This window comes from Benincasa hispida, chromosome 11 (genome assembly GCF_009727055.1).
Source record: "Benincasa hispida cultivar B227 chromosome 11, ASM972705v1, whole genome shotgun sequence".
Lineage (NCBI taxonomy): Eukaryota > Viridiplantae > Streptophyta > Magnoliopsida > Cucurbitales > Cucurbitaceae > Benincasa > Benincasa hispida.
The window spans coordinates 52,801,609-52,811,719 of NC_052359.1; the positions used below are offsets into that span (position 1 = coordinate 52,801,609).

General features: G+C 32.5%; 1 long non-coding RNA gene and 1 pseudogene across 1 annotated transcript; both read right to left on the reverse strand.

The window, feature by feature from the left end:
* Positions 1 to 3,683: 3,683 nt before the first annotated feature.
* On the reverse strand, positions 3,684 to 6,346 carry LOC120090751 (annotated as a pseudogene).
* Positions 6,347 to 8,676: 2,330 nt separating this feature from the next.
* On the reverse strand, positions 8,677 to 10,105 carry LOC120090054. The gene is made up of 4 exons (XR_005485397.1): positions 9,906 to 10,105; positions 9,691 to 9,750; positions 9,490 to 9,559; positions 8,677 to 8,739 (listed from the first exon to the last, which is right to left on the reverse strand). It is a non-coding gene; the product is annotated as an uncharacterized LOC120090054 (long non-coding RNA).
* Positions 10,106 to 10,111: the final 6 nt, after the last annotated feature.

A 10,111-nucleotide genomic window follows, 5' to 3' on the forward strand; every position in this document is an offset into this window, starting at 1 on the left:
TCAAAATTTTGGCATATTTCAAAATTTATCTCTAAGTTCAAATCATGAAATTTAGTCTTTACACTCGAAACAAAATTAAATTAGGGGATAAAGTCTCAAATTTACCTCAAATTAAAATTTGGTCATATTTTAAATTTTGTTCCAATTATCCAACGTTGAGTTTTTATCTCAAAATCAAATTAAATTGAGGATAAAACTCGTAAATTAAAAGTTTGGCCATATTCAAAATTTTATTCCAAATTTAAGTTATCCAATTTTGAGTTTTTATTTTCAATGAAAATAAATTGTGGATAAGAGAAAAAAAAATCTCAATGGATCTTTTATTAAAATTTGGTCATATCCCAAATTTCATCTTAAATCCAAATCAAATTGCGGTAAAATCTCAAATTAAAATTTGGCCATATTCCAAATTAAGGTATCCAACCTTAAGTTTTCCTCTTCTATTGAAATAAATGGTGGATAAGAAAAAAAATCTCAATTGATCTTTTATTAAAATTTAAGCATATCCCAAATTTTTTCTTAAATCCAAATCAAATTGGGGTAAAATCTCAAATTAAAATTTGGCCATATTCCAAATTTTATTCCAAATTCAAGTTGTCAAACCTTAAAGAAAAAAATTCTCAATTGATATTTTATTAAAATCTGGGCATATTCCAAATTGTATCTTAAATCCAAATCAAATTAAATTTGGACAAAGCTCAAAATTTTTTCGTAATTTTGGCCATATTCCAAATTTATTTTTTAAAACCAAATTTTTAAGTTTTCATCTCCAAACAAAATTAAATTGGGATGAAACTTGATTTTTTATTTTAAATTCAAAATTTCTGAGTTATATCCCTAAAATCAAATTAAGTTGGAACAAAACTCAAAATTCTTCGTAAATTTGGCCACATTCCAAATTTCTTTTTTAAAGCCAAATTTTTAAGTTTCTATCTCCAAATCAAATTAAATGGGATGAAACTTGAATTTTTATTTTAAATTCAAAATTTCTGAGTTTTATCCTTAAAATCAAATTAAATTAGGACAAGACTCAAATTTTTTCGTAAATTTGACCATATTCTAAATTTTATCCCAAATTCAAGTTAAACTTATGTACTAAATTCATAGTTTGATTGACACATGAATTTTGGCCAAATTAAAGAACAGATATATTTGGATTTTGATTCCAACTTTATATTTTCGAGATTTATCCCACCATATATATGCATAAATCTTGAGAGGGACATTTGTTGAATGAGAAATTTTGGATTAATCATAAGTTGCCACGTCATTTACTAAATTAATAATGAACTTTCAAATCATTAAATTTGGGCCTAATTAGGAGTTGACATATGTCCCTAATTGAAGTTGAAAACAAATTTTGAAGAAGATTTGGGTCAAAGTTGAACTAAGCAAAATTAGGTTGAATTTGACCAAAATGTCATATCAGACCTAAATTCGATCAATTGGACCCAAAGCTAGACGCATGGACCAACCAAGTCTAAGTCCAACTAATTGGGCCCAAAGGCCAGACCTATAGATCAACAAGCCCGAAGACCGATCATCCAAGAAGATCAACAAGCTCCAAGGCTGATCGTCCAAGAAGATCATCAAGCCCAAAGCCCGATCATCTAAGAAGATCAACAAGCTCAAAGGACGATCAGATCAACAAGCCTAAAAACCGATCATTCAAGAAGATCAACTAGCTTAACTACTATAGTTTATTTTGAAGGCATCAAAATATTATGTACTAGTGATTGTACTCACTTTCTACAAAATTAATACAAATACAAAAGTTCAAGTTCCACGAAATAAATTTCTTGCTGTAACCATTAAAAAATACTTAATTTTCTTTTCATTCTTAAAACATAACAAATTCTTACAAAGTAAACATATATCGAACACAAATCTTGAATTCAAATTTTTAATACTCAATTATCAGTAATATTTTTCTCTACTCTCTACCCTCAATTTTAACCCTGTAAAAAAAAATCATTTTCCAAATTTCGAATTTTCCAAATTCCTTTTTATTTTTATTTTTAAAAATACCATAAATATTTTGAATTTTCATATCCAACTACTGATCCACAATCCATCTTCTTCTTCCTCACACCTCCCACAGTTATCTATCTCTCTCTTCAACCACTGAACAAATTCTTCAATTCCGATCCATTTTCTTCATCCTCAATCACCGTTATTCACTTTCTCTCACTACAATCATTACTATTGAATGGATTCATAATCTTATTCTTTTGGCCCTTTGAACCAACTCTTTCTTTGTCAGTTATTGATTCACTGTCATGGATTGTACACATCTAACAAAAATAAAATATATGTAAGGAACAATGAAGTTGTATAGAACTACTCCAAAAATTTGAAACTTTCTATTAAAAAAACTAGGATCAAAGATTAGTTATACAGTAGAAAAATGAAAGTACAACGGATTCAATTTTAAGTAGTAAAAGATTAGTTACACAAACTTAAAAAAAAATGCAAAACGACGTTCATATTCTAATAGAGAAAACTCCAAACCTATTAAAATTCTGTAATTTAAAGCTTCAAAAAATTTCATATACATAGAAAAAAAAAATTATCATAGAAAAAGGGGCTTTTAAATTAAAGCTCTCGCCAAAACCAGCATCCTAGGTCGCCACATCACCGACATCTGAGATCATATCGCCGATCAACAAACCACCGAGGAGTCCAACTCCGGATCTCATCTCTGTCTTTTAGCTACCGAAGTCTTCTGCTTCAACTTTCTGCAGGGATTTCAAGAGATTGTAACAACATCATATACATCCATCGTCGAGAAGAAATTGACGTTCGTGAGGCCCTTGACCCTCTTGATATTGATATCGAAAGTTCTCCCCTCCATGGGTGAAGAATCAGGAGAAGAAAAATTAGAATGTAAAATGAGGATATGCCTTAAATATGCTTTTGTTGTTTTGATCTTCTTTGCTTTATTTGAGGTCTTTTGGAACATTTCTCTACTATTGAATGACTTTGAACTTGTGTTTTAGTGGTTGATAGCTTGGTTTTGGAATTGTGAAAAGCTGCAAGAAAATAAATCTAAGATAGGAATTTACCTTCATTTTTAAAAAAAATCTCTTTTGATCTTCTTTGCTTTATTTGAAGTTATTTGGAACATCACTTTGCTATTGAGGTGCTTTTGAACCTGTATTTGGATGATTAGTTTCTAAAGTCTAACATTGAAGGTAGATTTTTATTATTTTATTATTTTTTATTTTTTTTTTCCGCAAAAGGAAACATGGCAAGTAATTGCGATAAAAGAAAAACATAATGTAAAATGAGTAATAATCTAATCAATCTATTAGTCTAAGAACAAAAAGTGGAAAGCGGTCTTATTATTAGAATTGAGAAACATTTCACCATCTATTGTAAATTGTTATCTAGGGTGGTCTGAAAGGTGGATTTTCTAGCACAATCCATTGCTTGTGGCCAAGTACATTCATTCTTTTCTCAAGCTTGGGGAAAAAGATATCCATGTAACCTTTGGCGTGTCTTTCTCAGAGATAGGAGCTTTTAATTTCTTGCAATTCATTGACGACCACATTCATCGATGTTTTCTCCCTAGGTGCCCTCAACGAGCACGACAATCTGATTCTCATCATTGATACTAAACATTCTTCCACATATCTCGGTATGATTTTTCTACGTTGTTCCTCACTCATTATTGCTATTTCTTATATTTTGTCTTCGCTTTCTTCTTCTTGACCTATTTCTACAAATAGTATAGAAGGGTCTATTATGCCCAAGGCATCGCGAGATAGCCCCATTGTAGTGAACAAATGAATATCTACACCATGACCAAATGTATCATCAGTATGTCTTTTTCCGATGACCATCTCTAACAATAGTATTCCGTAGCTGAAGATATCTCCTTCGATGGAAATTTTGCTACCAGTGCCATACTCTGCAATTGTTCATTCATTATTATACCAAGTAGCAATTACGATTGAAAGTTGATAGAAAGTTGATAGAGTTTAGACAAAAGAAAAATACCTGGAGGGATATACCATATAGAACCCTTAAGTGCAAGTGACATGGTTTGACCAAAAGATAATTGCGCATTTGATCATTCCAACATAAATCTAGCCAACCCAAAATTTCCTACATGAGCTACCATTTGTTGGGCTTTAGATCACAATGAATAATAGGAGTTTCACAAAGATTATGGAGATAATCTAATCCACATGCAATATCAATAGCAATATTCAATCTTTGAAGGAGATTCAACCTCCTTTGATCGTGCCCTTTATTTGCAGGATGAAGCCAACAATCAAGATTTCCATTGGATATGAAATTGAAGACTAATGCTTTAAATTCGTTACCTTGTACATCAATACTTGAGCAAGAAGTTATGATCTTTAGGAGATTTCGATGTCGTATGTTTGAGAGAGTATTGCATTCATCAATAAAACTCTTGGAAGCACCTTGTTGTTGGAGGTTTCAAAACCTTAATGGCAACAATAGATCCATCATTTGAAAGAACACCTTTATACACAGAGCCAAAACTGCCCGAACCAATCAAATTGCCCCTAGAGAATCCGTTAGTTGATTTGTTGAGTTCTAAATAAGAAATTTGTGGTAGAAACTCCTTTGTAGAAGATGGAGTTGAAGCATCCTTCCTCGACTTCTTGAACACAAAAAATACACAAAGGATGCTCACCAAAATAACAATGAATGCGACAGTAGATACTACAGGGATTAGCACCTTTGATGCTAGAGACCGCTTATTGGGCAAATGTGTTTGGTTAGGCTTGCACGGAGGTGAATGTAATTCTTGTAAACCATCACATACATTATTATTCCCAATGATAGAAATCATGGTTGAATTAGAAAAAACTCCTTCTTTGGGCACTTTCCCCTCAAAGTTATTATAGGATAGATTGACATACTTGAGTGCGTGAAGCTTACCAAGAAATTGGGGAATTGACCCAGACAAGTTATTACTGGAAAGATTTAGTACTTCAAGACTTTTCAAAGCTTCTAAAGATTGAGGCATTGTTCCCTCAAATTGGTTACCACTGAAATCCAAGTAACGCATGCTTACACAGTTACCAAGATTGCTAGAAATGTTACCCGATAATTTGTTCCTTGATACATCCAACGTTATCAAATTAACTACCTCATCCACTTCAAGTGGTAGTGGACCAGTAAGTGAGTTATTATTCAAGGCTAAATAGGCCAAAATGGAAGAGAGATGAAGAACTTCATTTGGTATACTGCCACTTAGTCTGTTACCAGATAGGTTAAGAATTAAAAGCATTTTGCAACGTCCCAAGCTTGTTGGTATACTTCCTTCAAGTCTGTTATCGTTCATGTAAAGCTTAGTGATCGAAGATAAGTTACCAATAGATGATGGAATTGGCCCAGTTAATTTGTTACCCTGCAAAAATAGCTTCACCAAGTTTTGAAGATTCCCAATATTAGGAGGAACACTGCCATTCAAATAATTCTGCCCCACCACTAGATGTTGCAAGTTAATCAAGTTTATAATCCCAGAAGGAATGCTTCCACTTAACATATTTGCACCCAAGGTTAACGCTGTGAGGTGGCTTGAAAGGTTGCCAATAGATGAAGGCAATACCCCTCCAAAATTATTCCAAGATAGACCCAAGGAACTGATAAAATTTAAGTCACCGATTCTTCCACTTCCAAGTCTGTTGTCTTCAAAATTGAGTCTCTCCAAGTCTATTAAGCTCGCCAAATCATTAGGTAGCATTCCAGTGAAACTGTTACTAGCAAGATCTAGTTTTCGAAGACCAGAGATGTTGGCAAACGACGTGGGAATAGACCCTGTGAAATTATTGCCACCACCACCAAAGAACTGAAAATTGGGTAGTGTATATCCAATATTTGGTGGTTGAGTTCCTTGTAGTCGATTTGCAGTAAGACTCAACAAAGCCATAGAAGTTATATTATAGAGTGAAAGTGGCACTGTACCTGTCAAATAGTTTGCAGTAACTGTAAAGAATTCCAATCTTGTCAGGCGCCCGAGTTCGTTGGGAGTGTTCCCTTCAAAATTGTTATATGCGACTGACAAATTAAGGAGGGAAGAAAAGTTTCCTATCCAAGATGGAACTGTTCCAATCAGATTGTTAAGGCTGAGTCGTTCCAACTTGGTTAATGTGAACAACTGGTGTGGAATCTGACCTTCAAGCCCATTGTTACCTAAGTTGAAATGAAGCAGCTGGGTGCAATGACACATATTTCTCGGAATCTCGCCGCTGAAGTTATTGTAGGACAAATTGAGATGACGCAACTGTAGTAGTTGACCAAATTCTTGGGGAATATGGCCGTGGAGTTTGTTGTCTCCCAATCTGATTTCAGTGAGATGAGTCATATTTCCCAAAGAAGTTGGTATTGAACCACTCAGTTTTCGAGCTTCCAAGTCCAAGACCACAACTCTTCCGAGTTGATAAATGATATTTTGTTCATATTAAATTATAGATACGTTGTGATTATAAGGCATTTCTTCCAAGTCAAATTACAGGGTGGTTGTGGGATATCAAATCATATACTATTATTCTACAAATATGACAATCGCTCCTTGATTATTGAATCAGATATTTTCTGAATCCATTTCATGCGGAGATTGCAGCCATATTTGACCGACTTTAGCTTGGGAGTTCACTCATTGATTATAGGATCAGACTCCAATTTAGCCATTAGTGCACTAAAAGGTTCTTCTAAGTTCTAACTATCTTAATGAAGTTGGGATTTGGATCGCTGAAGCTAAAAACTTCTCTCTTTCCTCTCATCTTTTCTTCTCTCTTGCTAAATTCTTCTTCATTTCCCCTTTTTTATGCTTAGCTGTTGTTCCTCTGAGGATTTTGTTCCTACTTAGCTTATTGGATGGAGTAATTGCATTGATAGCATTTTTAGAAATAATAATTAAGTGTAGGGCATCATCTTTAAAAAATTATAAATATAGTTAAATCTATCGACTCATATCTATAAATTTTTTTATATTATATTATATCTACTAGTACTTTGAACTTGTTATATTTGTGCGATGGTTTCATTTTTCATTTCTTTTTCTTTAGTGAATGACACAAATTTATTATATTTCTCATACAACCCAATTATATATCTTATACTTCTAGGAAAAAAAAAGTTTTCAAATCGATTGGTTTAATTAAAGTTATTAACCATTTTATAAAATAATATATTATTGCCGCTATTTTTCTGAAAACATAGTTGTCAAATTAATCCTTTTCATTTTTTGGTTTGTTTCTTCACTAAAAAATTATTTGATACTTTTGACACAAGAAAAACAAAAAAAAAACCGAAATGATATGTAAAAATAAAATCATTATCAATATAAAACTTCGATTCAAAATGTTCAATAAAATTACCCTTTTTAGTTAAACTAGCTAAATCCGGATTTATTTTTTTTTTAGAAAATAAATTCTACACAAATAGGATAATCAGTCATTCATTCATCCATCGTTATTGTTTTTTACATTGACACACAAACATTGCTAAAATAAAATTTAAGGCAAACTACCTTTTTAGTCTTTAATTCTTTTTAGAATAAGTATATTTGATATTTGGTGCTTAAAATGTTGGACTCTGAGTGTTTAAAATACATCTTTTTAGTTACCAAATTTTTCATAATAAGTTTAAAAGATTTCTAAACTATTTTTTATTTTTATTTTATTTAAGTATATGAAATTTTGAATTACAAAAATATATTGAAAAGTTAAGTTTACAGAGAAGATGTAGTTTTTTTAAAAAAATTAATTTTCTAATTGGATATAATAATGATAAATTATTGTAGGGATTTTTTGAACTTAATTTAAAAAATCCAGAGATTTAAAAAGTACATTTTAGAAATTTGGGGATCAAATTAATCTATTCTATCAAATTCGGGGGCTGAAAAGATATGTTTAAAAACTTAAAGAACAAATACACATATTCTTCAAAATTTGGAGACTAAAAAGATAATTTTCTCGAAAATTTATTAATATAGCAACACTGAGATAATCGAATTTTGATTTCTTGCCTTGCTCTATTAAAGAAAACATCTCTTTCTCAACTCCTTGGCTCTACCTCCAACTTGAACTTATCTTCCCTCACTTTTTCTGCTCCCAAGTGCCATTCCTTGATATTCTTCCCTGAGGAAGTTTCTAGTATATTATTATTTTTTATAGGTCACGTGTCTTCGATAATTGTCAAATTATTTATCGATAATTATTTAATGTTAAATGGTCTTTTTCGAAGTTCTTATTGTTTTTTTTAAAAGCTTATAATACTATTTTCAAAGATTTTAAAACTTTCATAAACGCTTATTTATCAATAATTGTATATCCTTTGAGAATTCTCTCACAAAGCCTTTTACATTTATTGACAAATCTCAAAAGGTTATTTTTATTAATCCATGTACAAAGTAATGTAACGACCCGACCCCTAAGACTTAGGTAAGGCCGTTACTAAAATAAATGCATGCAAAGAATTTAAAACGACACTTAGCTATTTGAAATAAATGCTAATTAAAACAAGAGAAGTTCAAAAGAAATTTATTAAAAACAAAAATAGGGTACCCATAAATCATAAAGGTTAATAAATACATATGAAAAACAATTCTTAATAATAAGTTTCAAACATCAAAACTAAACATTAAGAGAAACATGAAAAGAACTCTAAATCTTATGATGCGGAAGCGTAAAAACTAGTCCTAGTGGCTCGATCATGAATTCCGCTGCGTTATCGCCGGTGCATCTTTATCCTTACCTGAAACATCAACATAATAAAGAATGAGTATGAAATACTCAGTAAGTAATCCCACCACTAGGGTCAGGCTAGACATCTATGTCTTTTAAATACTCGCATATGGCACATAAATACATGAAACAGACAAGAGACTGAGTCCTATCCTATTGTAGTTGAGTATGCCCACAAAACTGGTGGATCCCGAAGGAAACACAAAATTGATGAATCCCGAAGGAAACACAAAATTGGTGAATCCCGAAGGAAACACAAACTGGTGAATCCTGAAGGAAACACAAAACTGGTGAATCCCGAAGGAAACATAAACTGGTGAATCCCGAAGGAAACACAAACTGGTGAGCATCTAACTAATCAACGAGGATATTCACACAGTCTTAACGTGTTAAGATTCAACATTGTACAGTTCTAAAACATACATAAAAATCTTTGATACCATGGCTTCATCACATACACATATTTCTTAAAAACATATTATACATCATCCATGTATAACTTACATCATAAATCCACAACATGCAAGTATGCCTCAACACCAGCAGATTAGACATCAACATATGAAAACACATACTATCACATACTAACGATCAAGTACTTAGGTGTGTATATAAACAAATCAGAATTCGTGCTAGAACATACTTTGATTCATGTCATACTGTCAATCAACATGCTAACATTTACCATAACATACACTTATCATGCTAGCATACAACTAAAGCCTGGCCCGTGGACAGTTCCAGTAATAAGATTACTTACTTCAAATTTGATCCCAAATTAACCCAAGTAATTAACCTTCTTACAACTCTTGGAAGACTTTGAATCCACCCTATAACATACATTACAAATATTAATTTAGCACCCCTAGTCCAAAAATAATAAATCCAAAGTTTTAAACTCATCTTTGGGGTCTAAATTCAATTAACTAAATTAAATCAAATGACCACAAATTTAACTTACCGAAGTCGCGGCTTGGTTCGAGGCCAGTTCTAAAGTTCTATTTATTTGTCCAAACTGAACCTAAATCAAAACCAAAGTATAATAACTAAATTTTCAACGATTACCCTTGATAAAAAAGGGAACCAAACCAACTACTCACCCAAAACTTACCAAAATTATTCCAAAACAAACCACACCCAAACTTCGAAGAAAACACCTAAAACTAAGAATCTTACCCAAAAGAGATGTGACAGCAACTGCGACGACAGTAGGAGCTGGGCAGCGTCGGACGAAGAAGTGGCTCTGGACGACAAGACGGATCAACAACGACGTCAAACCCACGATCTTAGATCTGCCACCCGCGAACGGCTGAGAGTCAACGACGACTGACACGGCGTGAGCAGAGGTGTGCGAAACCCCAGTGCAAAGAGTCGGCGGCGAG